The sequence below is a fragment of the Meriones unguiculatus genome, chromosome 8 (genome assembly GCF_030254825.1).
Source record: "Meriones unguiculatus strain TT.TT164.6M chromosome 8, Bangor_MerUng_6.1, whole genome shotgun sequence".
NCBI classification, from domain to species: domain Eukaryota; kingdom Metazoa; phylum Chordata; class Mammalia; order Rodentia; family Muridae; genus Meriones; species Meriones unguiculatus.
The window spans coordinates 95,174,502-95,190,450 of NC_083356.1; the positions used below are offsets into that span (position 1 = coordinate 95,174,502).

General features: G+C 36.1%; 1 protein-coding gene across 3 annotated transcripts in view; it reads left to right on the forward strand.

Moving 5' to 3' along the window:
- The window catches only part of Galnt13 (polypeptide N-acetylgalactosaminyltransferase 13), a 590,130-nt gene that overhangs the window by 426,044 nt on the left and 148,137 nt on the right, over positions 1-15,949 (forward strand). The gene's annotated exons all lie outside the window — the stretch shown is intronic.

Here is a 15,949-nt window from a genome sequence, read left to right on the forward strand (position 1 = left end):
AACGAGAAATAACTTTATACCTATCCCAGTGAAAACGCTTTAAAAATTTATGTAATTCCCCTAGTCTCTGAAAAACAAGAAAAGAAAAGATATTCATTATATATACCTTGAACATTGTTCTCCAAACTGAAAAGAAAGAAAAAAGACTTCTGGGTGTGGTGGTGCATGCCTGTGATCCCAGCACTCGCTGTGAGTTCAAGGTCATCCTGGTCTACAAATCAAGTCCAGCACAGCCAAAGCTACACAGAGAAACTCTGTATCGAAAGACCAAAGGGAAAACAAAACAAAACAAAATAGAAGAAACTTATTCTCTACAAAATGATTCACAATAGCATTTTTTATTATAAAATTAATTGAAATTATTTATCTGAATACTAAGTATTAAGATTCTAAGACATTGGTATGAAGAACTAACGGATGCGTTGAAAAGATTTAAAAAAAAAAAAAAGTACATACAGTTACTACAAATCACCAGAAGTTAGATTATGTTTTAGTGTATGAAGATGGCTCTCATAGGAATGGCAACTGGTTACGGAGTTGCAAAGATCTCGTGTAGGCAGCCACTTTGTCCTAGGTGCAGCTTCCCTATTGTAGGTAAGAGGTAAGATCTCACAGCAGTGTTCCTTGTCATCAGGCTATTATAGTATTTCTGTTCCCTCATCCATGATGTATCTGAGTGGTACATGTATCTGAGTGGCACAGACGATAGTGTGTTGTGATAGGATGGGTACCCTAAGATAATTTATTCTCTCTATTTTGAGTAGTTACAGCTTTCTGTAATTATTTCATTCTGCTGAAGAAAAGCTTCTTTTACCAACACTTACCTGTGGTTATAAAATAAATATTTAGAATGAAGTTAGGGATCCTACTTGTTTAGAAAATGGTATTAGAGGATTCGCCTCTATTTTCCATTACCTTATTAACCATACGTATTTGGCAAGTTTCATAGTACCACACATGATTTTCACCCTGTCAAACAAACCTTGAGTCTCATTAGACAGCTGTGCCACTGTTGCATTTTAAGAAATATCTTGCTGTACTGTTGAGTATTGTGGTTCATAGGCCCCACAGTTAAGTAGGCGTGTTTTATGATTCCCTTTGTAGTAGCTTGCAAAGCACCTTCCAATACTAAGAGTAGTCTTCAGAGAGGAGGCTTTCAGGTCAGATACAGCTCAAATCCATTCAGTACTGTGTTCTAAGTGTTCGGTGTCCTAGCAATTTGGTCTTACTTTCAACTTCCAGGAGGCAAAAAGAACAATAGCAACAGGCTTTAGTGCTTTGTGAGTATCATGGACTCAGTTGACCAAAAACTTGAAAGATAGCTTTCTATTCCTGGTCCTTGGGTTATTTTTTATTGGATAGTCTAGGATTGGGTTGGGAGGTATTCTCACACGAAATGCTGTAACTTTACATACATACATATATACATATATATACATATATATGCATAAATTTATATGTATACTATATATAATGTAGATAAGCATAACATAATATTTTCTTATATCATTTCTAGCTATCATTAAGTGTTAATGTCTCTGAGCATGGTGATACATGCATGGAATATCAGTGTTACAAAAGTTAATAAAGGCAGGTGGCTTGAGATCAGAAGATTGAGGCCAGCCTGGACAACATATTGAACTTTGACTTAAATAAAATAGCGTTAACTAAAACTGATAGTCTGAGAAGCTCAATGTGATTTGCAAAACAGGCCATGAAGGGCATGCACTGCGCTTCCAAGAGAAACCCTCAGACAATGAACTTTCTTGATAATTGGGTTTGTTTCACTCACAGAACCTCTCCCTTTATGCACTGCAAGTTACTGAACAGACAAGACAGATTTTTTTGTTCCAAATGTGGTTTGTCTAAGGGGTGCTTTTAGAATTTAATTTTAATTCAGATATCTTAGGCAGTCTCCTTTATCTAAGCAAACAATAGGAATAAAATTCTTTTGGATATAATTATGAAATGAAATTGAAAATTGTCCAATTTATTTTCTGATTAGAATTCCTTGGAAGAATTATAATTATAGCTAGGTGCTTGTTTCTTTGTGTTAATGTTTCTAAACTTATTAGTAAGGAGAACTGCAGTGAAATTATTTCTAATTAATGTGGTGCTTCTAATGTCACAGGACTTTGTTATTTCAAAAAAGTAACCCAACTGGTTATATATTGGGAAAAGCATTCATATTTGCTAAAGATATTAAATTAATTTTCTGGTCTAGTATTTTGAATAATACTTAAGCAATTCCCACCAGCAATGGAGGAGGGTTCCCCTTTCTCCACATCCTCTCCAACATGTGTTCTCAGTTCAGTTTTTTATCTTAGCCATTCTGATGGATGAAAGGTGAAATCTCAGGGTCATTTTAATTTCCATCTCCCTGATGACTAAGGACATTGAACATTTCTTTAAGTGTTTCTCTGTCATTCAATATTCGTCTACAGAGAATTCTGTTTAGCTCTGTACTCCATTTTTTAATTGGATTACTTGGTTTGTTGGTGTTTAACTTCTTGAGTTCTTTATATATTCTGGATATTAGCCCTCTGTCAGATATAGTTAATGAGGATGCTTTCCCAACATGTAGGCTGTCATTTTGTTCTGATGACAGCGTCTTTTGTTTTACAGAACCTTTTCAGTTTCATGAGGTCCTATTTGCTGGTTGTTGCTCTTAGAGCCTGTGCTGTTGGTGTTCTGTTCAGGAAGTTGTCTCCTGTGCCAATGAATTTCAGGATCATTCCCACTTTTTCTTCTAACAGATTTAGTGTGTCTGGTTTTATGTTGAGGTCTTAGATCCATTTTTACTTTAGTTTTGTGCAGGGTGATAAACATGGATCTATTTGCATTTTTCTACATGTAGACTCCATTGCTGGTGGGAATGTAAATGTAAACTTGTAAAACCACTTTGGAAATCAATCTGCACTTTCTCAGAAAATTAGGAATAGTGTTACCTCAAGATCCAGCTATACCACTGCTAGGCATATATCCAAAAGATGCTCAGTACACAACAAGGATATTTGCCCAACCATGTTTGTAGTAGATCTATTCGTAATAATCAGAATCTAGAAACAACCTAGATGTTCCTCAATAGAGGAATGGATACAGAAATTGTGGTACATTTACACAATGGAATACTACTCAGCAATTAAAAATAAGGAAATCATGAAATTTGTAGGCAAATGGTGGGATCTAGAAAAGATCATCCTGAGTGAGATGCAGAAAGACAAACATGGTACATATTCACTCTATAAGTGGTTATTAAATATATAAGATAAGTATAATAAAATCTATAGCCCTAAAGAAGCTAAACAACAAGGATAATCCTAGAGAGGATGTTCAACCCTCATTCAGAAGGGCAAATGCAATAGACATCTGAAGCAGGAGAAGACAGGGAAGAGGACAGGAGCCTACCCACAGAGGGCCTCTGAATTACTTTATTGATCAAGATATAGAAGCAGAGGCTGAGACACATAGCCAAACTTTGGGCAGAGTGCATGTAATTTTATGAAAGAAGGGAGACACAGAACGACATGAAAGGAACAGGAGCTCCAAGAGGAGACCAAAAGAGCCAAAAAACTTGGGCCCTGCAAAGACTGATATACCAACAAAGGACCATGCATGGAGAGGACCTAATACCCCTGTTCAGATGTAGCCCATAGACTTAGTCTCCAAATGCGTTCCCTAGTAAAGGAACAGGGACTGTCTCTGGCATAAACTCAGTGAGAGGCTCTCTGATCACCTCCCCCTGGGGTCGTACAGATTTGCCAGGCCACAGAAGAAGACAATGCAGCCAGTCCTGATGATACCTGATAGGCTAGGTTCGGATAGAAGGGGAGGAGGACTGCAGTTATCAGTGGACTATGGGAGGGACATAGGGAGAGAAGAGGGAGAGAGGGTGTAATTGGGAGGAGAGGAAGGAGAGGGCCACAGACGGAATACAAAGTGAATGAGTTAAAATAAATAATAAATAAAATTTTGGTTTGCCATAGTAGGGGAACAGGGACTATTTCTGACATGAACTCAATGGCAGGCTCTTTGACCTCCCCACACCCCAAGGGAAGAGCAGTCCTGCTAGGCCACAGAGGAGGACTTTGCAGCCAGTCCTAAAGATACCTAATAAAACAGGGTCAGATGAAAGGGGAGGAGGTCCTCCCCAATCAGTGTACTTGGAAAGGGGCAGGGAGGAGATGAGGGAGGGAAGGTAGGATTGGGAGGGAATGAGGGAGTGGGATACAGAGTTAATAAAATGTAACTAATAATAATTTTTTTTAAAAAGTGAAAATAAACTTAAGCCAAAAAAATAAATATCCTTAGGTAATTATTAACTAATAAGTACAATTTTACATAATTAAGATATTTGTCTACTAAAAAATCTGTCATTATTAGGTGATCCCAGATAGGCTTGGCAACCTGCAATATCCCCAGCAATAAATATGCTGAGTTGAAACCAAGGTCTAAAATGAGTTTATACAATTTAAGAATGCAAAGCAATGAAGAACACTGACATTTGTTCAATATGAAAAGATGCTGTGATATCACTCCAGATGGTTTTGTTGACTACAAAGTAAAACACGTTCACAGTAGAAACTAAGAGAAAATAATTAGGAAAGGTAGATTGCTTTGGTCATAAGTTATGTCAATAGAGAAAAATGAAATGAGGTATCTAGTTGTAGTTATACCTGTTTTAAGAAAGACGTGAAACCAATATTGTAAAAGTTTTAACCTCATTATATCTGTATACTGGATGCATATTTTATATTCTTTAATACTGAGTTCTTTTCAAATTTAAAATAAAACATTTGGAATGTCTATAAACCTACCTCATTCAGCATGCTAGTGTTTAGTCAGCTGTACGAATATTAAAATACATATTTTGTTAACATTTAGCATTATAAATTTGATGTTTTCTTTTGAACATTGTATAATACATATCTCCTACATAGTATATATTATATCTACTTATTTACAATATCACACTATTCTATGGACATTAGGCTGCTTAGCTAGATTTTTTCCTTTCTTTTTTCCTTAATTATACCTAAAAATATTCCAATGTTGCTTTATATAGAAAAGTGTCCTATATAAAATATGTATCAAATTTAACTCAAAATACCGAATTTAAAATTGTGGACAATGGCATATTGAAATGCCTCACATTATTTTCTTTTTCCTTTAATTTTAATTTTAATTTTTATTAATCACAGTTTATTCACTTTGTTTCCCCCCTGTAGCTCCCTCCTCCTCCCCTCCCAATCTCACCCTCTTCCCCTTTATCTACCTATATCCCTCCCAAGTCCACTGATAGGGGAGGTCCTCCTTTCCTTCCTTCCGATCCTAGTCTATCAGGTCTCATCAGGAATGGCTGCATTGTCTTCCTCTGTGGCCTGGTAAGTCTGCGCTCCCTTCAGGAGGAGGTTATCAAAGAGCCAGCCACTGAGTTCATGTCAGAGACAGTTCCTGTTCCTATTGGACACTGAACCGCCATGGGCTACCTCTGTGCAGGGGTTCTAGGTTATCTCCATTCACGGTCCTTGGTTGGAGTTATCAGTCTCAGAAAAGACCCCTAGATTTTTGGTTCTGTTGCTCACCTTATGGAGCTCCTGTCCTTTTCCTATCTCCCACTTCTTTCATAAGAGTCACTGCACTCCTCCCAAAGTTTGGCTATAAGTCTCAGCATCTGCTCTGATACCCTGCAGGGGAAAGCCTTTCAGAGGCCCTCTGTGGTAGGCTCCTGTCCTGTTCCCTGTTTTCTCCCTCTTCTGATATCCATCCTCTTTGTCTTTCTGAATGGGGATTGAGTAAATTAGCCAGAGTCCTCCTTCTTGATTAGTTTCTTTAGGTGTACAGATTTTAGTATGTTTGTCCTATGCTATATATCTAATATCCACTTAAGAGTGAGGACATACCCTGTGTGTCTTTCTGGTTCTGGGATACCTCATTCAGGATGATCTTTTCCAGTTCCCACCATTTGCTTGCAAATTTCATGATTTCCTTGTTTTTTATTGCTGAATAATATTCCACTGTGTAGATGTATCATGGGTTACAGAGCTAAACAGAGAATTCTCAATAGAGGAATATCAAATGGCAGAGAAACACTTAAAAAGAAATGTTCAAAGCCCTTAGGCATCAGGGAAATGCAAATCAAAATGACCCTGAGATTTCACCTTAAACCCATCAGAATGGCTAAGATCAAAAACTCAAGTGACAACACATGCTAGAGAGGATTTGGAGAAAGGGGAACCCTATTCCAGTGCTGTTGGGAATGTAAACCTGTATAACCAATTTGGAAATCAATCTGGTGCTTTCTCCGACAATTAGGAATAGCGCTTCCTCGAGAACCAGCTATACCACTCCTAGGCATATATTCAAAATATGCTCAAGTATACAACAAGGACATTTGCTCAACCATGTTTGTAGAAGCTTTATTTGTAATAGCCAGAGGCTGGAAACAACCCAGATGCCCCTCAGTTGAGGAATGGATACAGAAATTGTGGTACATCTCACATTACTTTCGTCTTTTGTTCACCAAAATTGGAGTCCTTCTCTATGTTTGAGTTGAGACATGTTTTTAAAAGAAAACTGCTGGGTTGTTTCTTTAATTCAGATGTAGTAAGACAACCTTGGAAATGACTTTCCTGGAGGTAGAAGTTCATTATAAACAGTTGCTGATGGGCCCTGGAGACATCACATACCATATGCCAAACCACAACAAGAATTAGGAGGCAGAATGTATAGAAATGAGGGCTGTGGCTTGGACCAGGGTTTGCCTCCAAGCAACCACAGGGTGCTTTACAACTGCCTATAGCTCTAGTTTCAGGGGATCCAGTGTCCTTTCCTGGCCTCTGTATGCACCAGACAATCACTTGGTGCACACAGATACACAGATGTACATAAAATAACAAGCAAATTTTAAAAGTTGTTTTAGAGATATTTTTAATTTTTTATTTATTACTTATTACAAATTATTTACTTTGTGTCCTGGTTGTGGCCCTCTACTTTGTCTCCTCCTGATCCCTCCATCTCTCCCTCTTCTCCCCCTCTACCCCTCCCCTAGTCCACTGGTAGGAGAGATCCTCCTCCCCTTCTGCCTGACCCTAACCTATTTGGTCTCATCAAGGTTAACGGTATCATTTTCATCTGTGACCTGGAAAGACTGCACTATCACCACCCTGAGGAGAAGGTGATCCTTTTTATTCTATTTTTTAAAACTATTTAATTGCCCAGTTCTTTGATGTGTACTTTGTAGTTGACAATGCCTCATCCCATTGTCAAAGGGCTGGATATGCTTGCAAGAATAAATTCTTGTGATGTTTAAATAAATTAATTAATTAAGGCTGTGGTTTCTGTGATGAGGAAATGGGAGAAAAGCCATGCTGGTTTAGGATTGTTTAAAACAAAAGAGCTGACCTAGTTGTTTGATATCAGTTTGGATGAATTAGTGTATAGGTAGTAGCTTACAGCTTGAGGATTCTACAAAGAAAATAGTAAAATGTGTGAATTCTGATTGATTGTTTGGTTGATTGATTGATTGATTGATTCACACTTGAAATGTAAGCTCTCTTGGGAAGTGCTGTGTTTAGGAAATGGACTAGTTTGGGGTGATAAATACCTTGTGTCTCAAGTATTTCTCAGAGAACAAAAAAAGATATGGATAATACAAATGAGTATTAAATGTGATAATCATGAAAAGTATTTATTTATTCAATTATTGGCAAATATTTAATGTATGTGCATGAGGCAGTCTGGGTAAAATTAGAAAACAAACAAACAACAAATACCAAAAAACAAAAATTGTTTTGTGGCTTGTCTTTGAGCTCTTCAAGTCTTCAATTTTCTAGTTTTACTGCTTTGACTTTCTAGTACCCCATTTTAAACATCATCTCCATTAATCCTCACCCCTTCCTCTCCCCGCTCTTTTGTAAAATATACATTTATTCTCCCAACACACTTCATGGGAATTGTTTAGCTCTTAATGTGATTTTACAATGAGTTTTCTTGGTGACCTCAATTTCATAAAATTGTTTCTTAATTCATTTCTTTTTTATTATTCTTTTTGTGGCCTAATGTACTTTGTTGTAAGGTAATGGCAAAACTAAATGTTTTCCCAAAACTCTTGGTGTTTTCCTTCTGACATAGTTGAAGAAAAATGATCATTCTGTCAAACTAAGTTTAGACTCAAAACTGGATTCTACTTAAATTTAGACATCAAAGTCCATGAGAGAAAAACAAATATGTGACTACCATTGACTTTGCTTCCTAATCTAAAATGATTAGTAAAAGTATATATATATTGAGCCTTTGTGATAAGCTCATATTTAATGACAATTCACAAAAAAAGCTTCAAACATTCAACAGGTTTTATGCTCATGAAACCGTTTTGATAGACATAGATATTTCTCCGTCCTACTATCTGTCTGTCTGTCCTCTACTAATTTTTGTTTCAAGTTGTACATTGAATGTATATGTAAAATATGTATATACACTACTTTAATTTTATTTCAGTCATAAATAACCCAATGACCTAGCTCATAGCTCACGCCCAGTTCTTAGGACATCTTTATACATATTTTTGCTGTTCTTTGTAATCTACTCATTTTTCCATTGCTCTGTCATCTATCTATTCGTACTTTTCCACCTTCAGTAGTCTCTTTTTCCCCCTTATGTTGCATGGATTTTATTATCTCCTCCTCCCTTCTCTCTATAAAGTTCCTCTCCCTCTTGCATCATCGTCTTTCTATTTTTATAACTACTACTCTCACTTATTCCCACCCGTTCTTGATTTGGATTATTACACTTAACATAATGTGACTTTTTGTTTGACAAAGAGTCTTATTATATAGGCTAGGTGGCCTCAAATTACTTGGTCCCCAACTGACCTAAAATTTGCAGAAAGTCATCTTCTACCTCTCAAGCGGTAGGACAGGCATTCACTACCCTGTCCAGCTGTCCTCCAGTTATTAATTTGAAAAAACATATTTAAGACACTGTTTTACTTTTTATGAAAGACAGCCGTGCTTTATTTACCATCACCATTTGCCATGTGCCAAGAGCTTTGTCTGTATAATCACATTTATTATCTATTGTATCCATTTTCGAGACCCAGAATATAAGGTGAGAGACCAATTCAGACTGTTCTACATCTCAAGCTCTTTTACTCTCCCTCAAACCCTATCACAATTACAGGACATTTATATAGGAAACCAGGGACTGAAATACCACTATATGAAAATTAGTGTACCCCTTTTAAGAGATCACAGATGTAGACCTAGTGAAGTTCTTCTTACAACTGCAGTATTAAAGAACTGTTACATTCCTCAGAAGATAAAGCAATTTATCTTTTTTGGTGAGAAGTGGTAAGGATTAAAGTTATAAAGTAAATACATACATTTATATATTCATAAATTCCAGATGAAATTTAATATAGGATTTGATTTTAGTATGTTGTTCAAATTTAATATACCGTTACCAAAAATAAAGCAATAAATTACAAATAACAACACATAATGTTCAAACCAGCCTGAAAAAAGACAGTTTACCATGCAGGAGAAAAATAATATGTGACGTCATAGGCATGGTACAGTCGATTACTAACACTTTCCTTAATAAACATGCTGGAGTAGTAAGTACAAAACTATTAAACTTTGATAAAATGAATCAACAACCCACAGCCACGTTCTTGCCCAAGCTGCTTTTGCTACAACTAGAAAACAGCCTCTAAATTGAGTGGACCTTGTCTGTAATGAGTCTTAGAAGTACTGCATCTCCCTGATTACCTCACCACTCACGGCTCCCACAGTGAAAAGCACAGTGAATCAAGATCACTCCTAATTACTGAAATAATTAGAAAGGGATAGGAGTCCTCTTTGGGATTTTAGTTGCATGAAATGAGATAATAGATTATGAAAATATTTTGGAAAACAACATTTTATGGGTGATTCAGGAGAGGGAGATAGCTTCTCTGACTGTTTTTACTGAAACTAATTGAACCCCTGAGGAAGAGACTTTGCATGTGGAAAAGATATGGGATTCTGTCACTTGAGTCTATTTATAGACAGAATATTTCAGTGTGTATCACCTCAGTGACTTGGAAATAAGAATAAATCTACAAATGTATACTATTTTCTCCCTCCCTGTTAGTCTAATGACACATGAACTGATAAAATGTGGTTTTTAAGAAGAATTTTTATATACTGTCTCAATTTACAATTTTTTCTCTATGTCAATAATCTCAGGTTTGGGGAGCAGATTTAACAGGCCACAGAGGAAGACAATGCACCCAGTTCTGGTGAGACCTGATAGGCTAGGATGAGATGGAAGGGGAGGAGGACCTCCCCTGTCAGTGGACTGCAGGAGGGGTATAGGAAGAGAAGAGAGAGAGAAGGCAGGATTAGGAGGGGACCAGGGAGAGGGCTACAGCTTGGATACAAAGTAATTGTAGTAAAAATAAATAAATAGATAGATAAATAAATAAATGAAAAAAAAAAAACAAGAACTGTTTTCAAGCAAAAAAACACATTTTCAAATTGTGTAATCACATCATGCAAGTTTACAATATTTAAAGGAAATTCACTTTATTTCTGAATAGCTCATACATGAAGGGCTTTCTTGCTCACCTATTGTCCAGAGATTTTTTTCACAAGCCAATAAGCTGCTGTTACTGTCATCCTTTTATCTGAGACCTAACAAATTATCTTCTGACAGTGTTAAAGGACATCTGATTTTTTTTTTTTTTGCAAGAACAACCCTAAGCTGACATCAATATGTTCACAAAGAATAAAAATAAAACCAGTGACAATATTAGTTTGGCATTGTGGGAGAAAATTGCAGGAATGTATTTATATTCAGATACATTTTTCTATTTAACCTGAAAACTGTGTCATGGAAATATTAAGTCTATTTTACATATGCAGAATCCGGCTTAAAATAGTAGAATAATGCCTATGGATATGCAATTCAAAATCCATAGAAAGTCTGTGATTGTGACTTAGTGGTAGTATATTTCCCTAGTGTGCAAGACCAGGCTTTAGTTATCTACCATATAACTTGACATATGGAAATTATCTGAAACCCTCATATCAGAAAATCACATCTTAATGTGATTATTAAAAATAACCAACTACACAAAAATAATCGGGATTTACGAGTGGTTACTGACATCCCAAGTTTGAGTTGAGTTTAGTGTTTCCATCTTAGATGACATAGCCATGCTCAGGGAAGCAGTGTTGTTGTTGGTTGTTTGCTTGTTTATTTTATGTTGATTTTTTTCTCTTAAAAGAGTATATTGTAATGATGAAGCTACTGCTATCTAGATGATAAACATAAGACACTTGAGTGTCCTGAGAACAGTCAAGCAACTGAAATTTTATTTCATTAACTTTGATTTTTAAGTTAAATTTAAATTGATCTGATCTTCACTGATCTAAACTAAAGAGAGGACACACACACGAGAACTGGCACATCCTAAAGTAAAATTTCCTCTAGGGATTACTGGGGCGTACTTCAATGACACACTGCCCTTGAAGTTAGGAAACTGAGAACATTATCCAGCCTGCCATGGAGAGTCTCAGGTCACTTATAACTGTTAACTGAGTCTCAGGCAAATGTCTCCTTCTATTGCAAAGACTATCAAGTCAGAATTTAGTGTTGGTTTTTCACTTCTTTAGAAATCTGTGGGTCCATTTAACGTTTATTCAGAGTTCCAAAAACAGGAAAAGCTTAAGAAATCTTCATTTGTATTGGTTTATACTCTAATTTTGCAGTCCAGTCACCTAAATTATTCTAAACCTCTATGCAAAACTCTCTTACAATTTATAGCAGCACATCTTCTTTCCTTTTTATACTTTTACATCTAGATCCAGTTGAATATAGTGGAAAATACAAATATAGAGAGAAACTTCCTTTAGTCCAGATTGAGTTTCACATCCAGCTGTAATTACCATTTGTGTAAATGTTCGATCACGAACAAGTGATTGATGGTGGCACCATGTGTTATGTTAGCTTTCATATGTTTGAATCAATTAAAATGTGGGTATTTTGCCTTATGTCTGTTCAATGTTTATGTTTCTTCTACTATCAACTCTCTATCCATAGAGTTCATGCATGATATGGATACACCTATAATTCCTGAAATCAGGAAAACTAATATCAAGCATTTTTGGACACCCAAACTTAAATAAGTTTGAGGCCATCTTAAACTGAATGAGGCCCTGTATAAAAATAGATAGATAGATAGATAGATAGATAGATAGATAGATAGATAGATAGATAGATAGATAGATGTATATAAACAAGCAGACAAGCTCTTTTTTCTTTTTTTGCTTTTGCCAATTTATCAGTACCTTTGTATATTGCTTGCCTATTTATGTGATAACATGCTATATAAAAGGGCTGGCGCTTGGATTCTCATAATAACTATAAACATAACATTTTCTTCCAGATGCTTTTATGAGTCTTAGCAAAACAATTAGAGGATCAGTGTGTTAGCAATTATTATATTATGTCAACTTGACACATCTAGAGTAATTTTTCGAGGAAAAAAAAAAAAACTTAACCGAGAAAATGATCCAACTGGTTTGACCTGTGGGCAAGGCTGTGGTGTGTTAATTATTGGTATGGCCAGCTCACTGTTGTCAGCACACCAGTGAATTATTGGTTCCAGAAGAAATAAGAAAGCAAGCTGAATAAGCCAGGGAGAGCAAGCTGGTCAGCAGGATCCTCCATGGTCTCTGCTCTACCTCCAGACTCCTGCACTGAGTTTCTCTCTTGAATTTCCTCAATGGTAGAGTATGACCTGACCCGAAAGTTGTTAGCCGACATAAACCTTGTCCTCTCCAAGATACTTTTGATCTCTCTCTCTCTCCTTTTTTTTTTTTTTTTTTTTTTTTGGTTGGCTGGTTGCTTTTCTTTCTTTCTTTTCTTTTTTTTTAATCACAATAGAAGCCTAGCTAAGAAAATACGACCTTTTTTTAACCTTGTGTATTCAAGTCTTAAGTACTATCCTTTATACCTTTTTCTCTTTTCAACCTTTAAAATCATCCTAGTGGTTTGACCTCTTTCCAGTAGATTGACCAACTGATTGTTAGATTTGATTTCTACAAAAATACAGATTTTTAGGGTTTTTTTTGTTTGTGTTTGATTTTTTTTTTGCACAAACTTGCATTGCTCAAAATACTAGAACTAGCACAATTAAGAGGTCATATTATTAGATGAAAGTAGTGAAAAAAAAAAAACCTTGTTATTTTCAGTTCTGTCCAAATGAAATAAAAGACAAAGATTAGTACCATGGACTTCCAATGGAAACAAAAACAATAAACAAATTACAACCTTGACCCTTGTGACATGTGACCTTACTTCATCACCATTCTAGAAGCACTTATTATTTCTTACTTGTACGGGAAGAAATTAAGACTAGAGGAGGTTAAGTGTTATTATCAGACAAATGGACATTAGTGGGCCAATCTTCCTTATACAGATCAGACTGAATTAAAGATCAGTTGCATTTTAGTAGACTATGTTACCTCTAATATCACTTCCTTGTAAAGAGCTGTCTTAGTTACTTTATCTATTTTTTGTGACAAAATACCCTGACAAAAGAAACTTAGGGAAGGGTTTGTCTCACAGTTGAAAGATACTGTGAATAACAGCAGGCACTTGACTCAGCTGCTCACATTCATTACATCTCTAATAAAGAGGAAAAGAGCAGTGAACGCTGAGACTCAGTGAACTTTCCCCCTTTTCCCAGCTCAGAGATCGGTGCCATTTTATGGTCTCTCCACCTCAAGTAACTTAATTAAGAGTCCTCACATACTTGCCCCAGGGTTTTATCTCTTTGGGGATTCTACACCCTGTCATCGCCAATACTAACCATCTCGTGCACACGTTCATGCGTACAATGATGAAATGCGCCACACAATAAAGTACCACCAAAGGCCTGTCGAGCTTTGCGTAAGTCATTTGAGCACAGTACTACAGGGTCGTACTGTACCTTCATTTTAAAGATGGAGACCCAAATTCATAGAATTATTTTATTAAAGAGAAGCCTATAATGTTTCGCTGTTCTTGTTCTTTAGTCAATCTATAATTCTGTCTGGTGTTTCATACCTTAAATGACTTCTCAGTCACTTGAGAGTGGAAAACCCTACTCTAGTGAATGGCTTCTTAAAAAGTTTTTTTTTTAACACTTTTGTTTCATCAGGCAACTCTTAATGTAGTCAGATGAATAGCAGTTAATAGTGCTTAGTGTTTTCTGAGAGTTAATATATATTTTTGTGTTGTTTTGGTTAGAGTTCATAGTCAAAAGGCAAAATATCATCACACAACTTTAGGTTTCCTTGCATGTACCAAGACTTCTTTAAAAAAAATACTGTGCATTTCCTCTCTCCAGGAGCAATGACCCTAAAGTCTGTCATATTCATAACAAAGCCACAGCACCTATTTCATGTTTCAGTCTCGTTTGTCTCTGATGTCCTATGCATTGTGTCCTAACTGTGCATCATGGTGGGAGACTCTGTTTGAGGAAGTCTCAATGCCATTTTATGGTAGAGCACAGGAGAGGCTCCACAAAGCCTTTTCTGACACCTTTATTCTACGAGCTCCTGGAAATGCACTTGAATATCTGGCTCTCTGGAGTCAGCGCATTATTCACAGTTGAGCTCTAAGGATGAAAGAGCATAGTCAAAATCAAACAGTGCTTTTCCAGAGATTCAAAAGGGTCACAGGAATAAAAAAAATAGTGAATTCTTTCAGATAGATCATTCTGCGTGTTCTCACTAGCTTTTTAGAAGTGCATGTTGAATTTCAAGATAAATTCTGTTAGTCATTAAAACATTTTAAATACTCATTTGCTAATTACTGTACCATTTAAAAGTCCCATACCACTAAAAATGAGCTCCATTAGCCACACATAAATATAGAGATTACAATGAATATTTTTGACATTGAATGTTTTTTTTTTTTTAATTGTAACACAGTGTTTAATTGTTGGTGTGACAACACAGAGAAAAAGCCATCCAAGCACCCATAATCTTGACAGTTAATTACTTGGTACTTAAGGCCTGTGCTGAGTAATTTCTATGTATTACTTCATCTGATTACAATTTCAGCCTACTGAGCAGGGCACTTTCCACATTTTATGCCTAAAGAATTTAAGGCACGGGGAATAAGTAGTTTACCTTGTCACCCACCATAAGAGTCCTAATAGACTAGGATTAGAAGGAAGATAAAGAAGACCTCCCCCATCAGTGGACTTGGGGAGGGGCATGAGTGGAGAAGGGGAGGAGGGAGGGAGAGGGAGGGGAGGAGGGAGGGAGCTACAGGTGGGATACAAAGTAAATAAAGTGTAATTAATAAAAAAAAATAAAAAAATTTAAAAAAATAATGAAATTCTCAAATATAGCTGTGAAAATTCCCATTTCCTAGAATAGCATAATCTTACTGTCCATCAATCTGCATGAACAACCAGCCATATGAGGAAGATAACACTGGATTTAAACATTGAATGTTTTAAATGCCATATGACATTTATTAGTAAATAGAGCTTATGGATTCCAGTGAGAGTTCTGAAGTAAAAGATTAAGGTCTACATTTTATTATCATCATAACCAGTTCCTAAACACACAAATGATGATGTGTCATTGTGTTTACTGCTACTTTTTCTTCTCCATAAAATGTAAATAAAGTTCAAGTACTATTACTCATAGCGACATAGCAAAGATCATCTAAATACTTTCTAAATTGGGAAAGCATATTAAATAAAAAAGTGATCTCTTTGTTTTCTTCTCTAGTTGCCAAGTGTAAATAAGTACAATGAACATTTTTAATCATAAGTTTTTCATTATAAGATGGAATGTTCTATCTTATTGGATCATTTTTCCAGATGCAACATTGCTGGAAGATCCGATATTAAGGCTGCTGCAAGTCACCTTTTAGGCTGTTGAGCACATCTTAATTTATG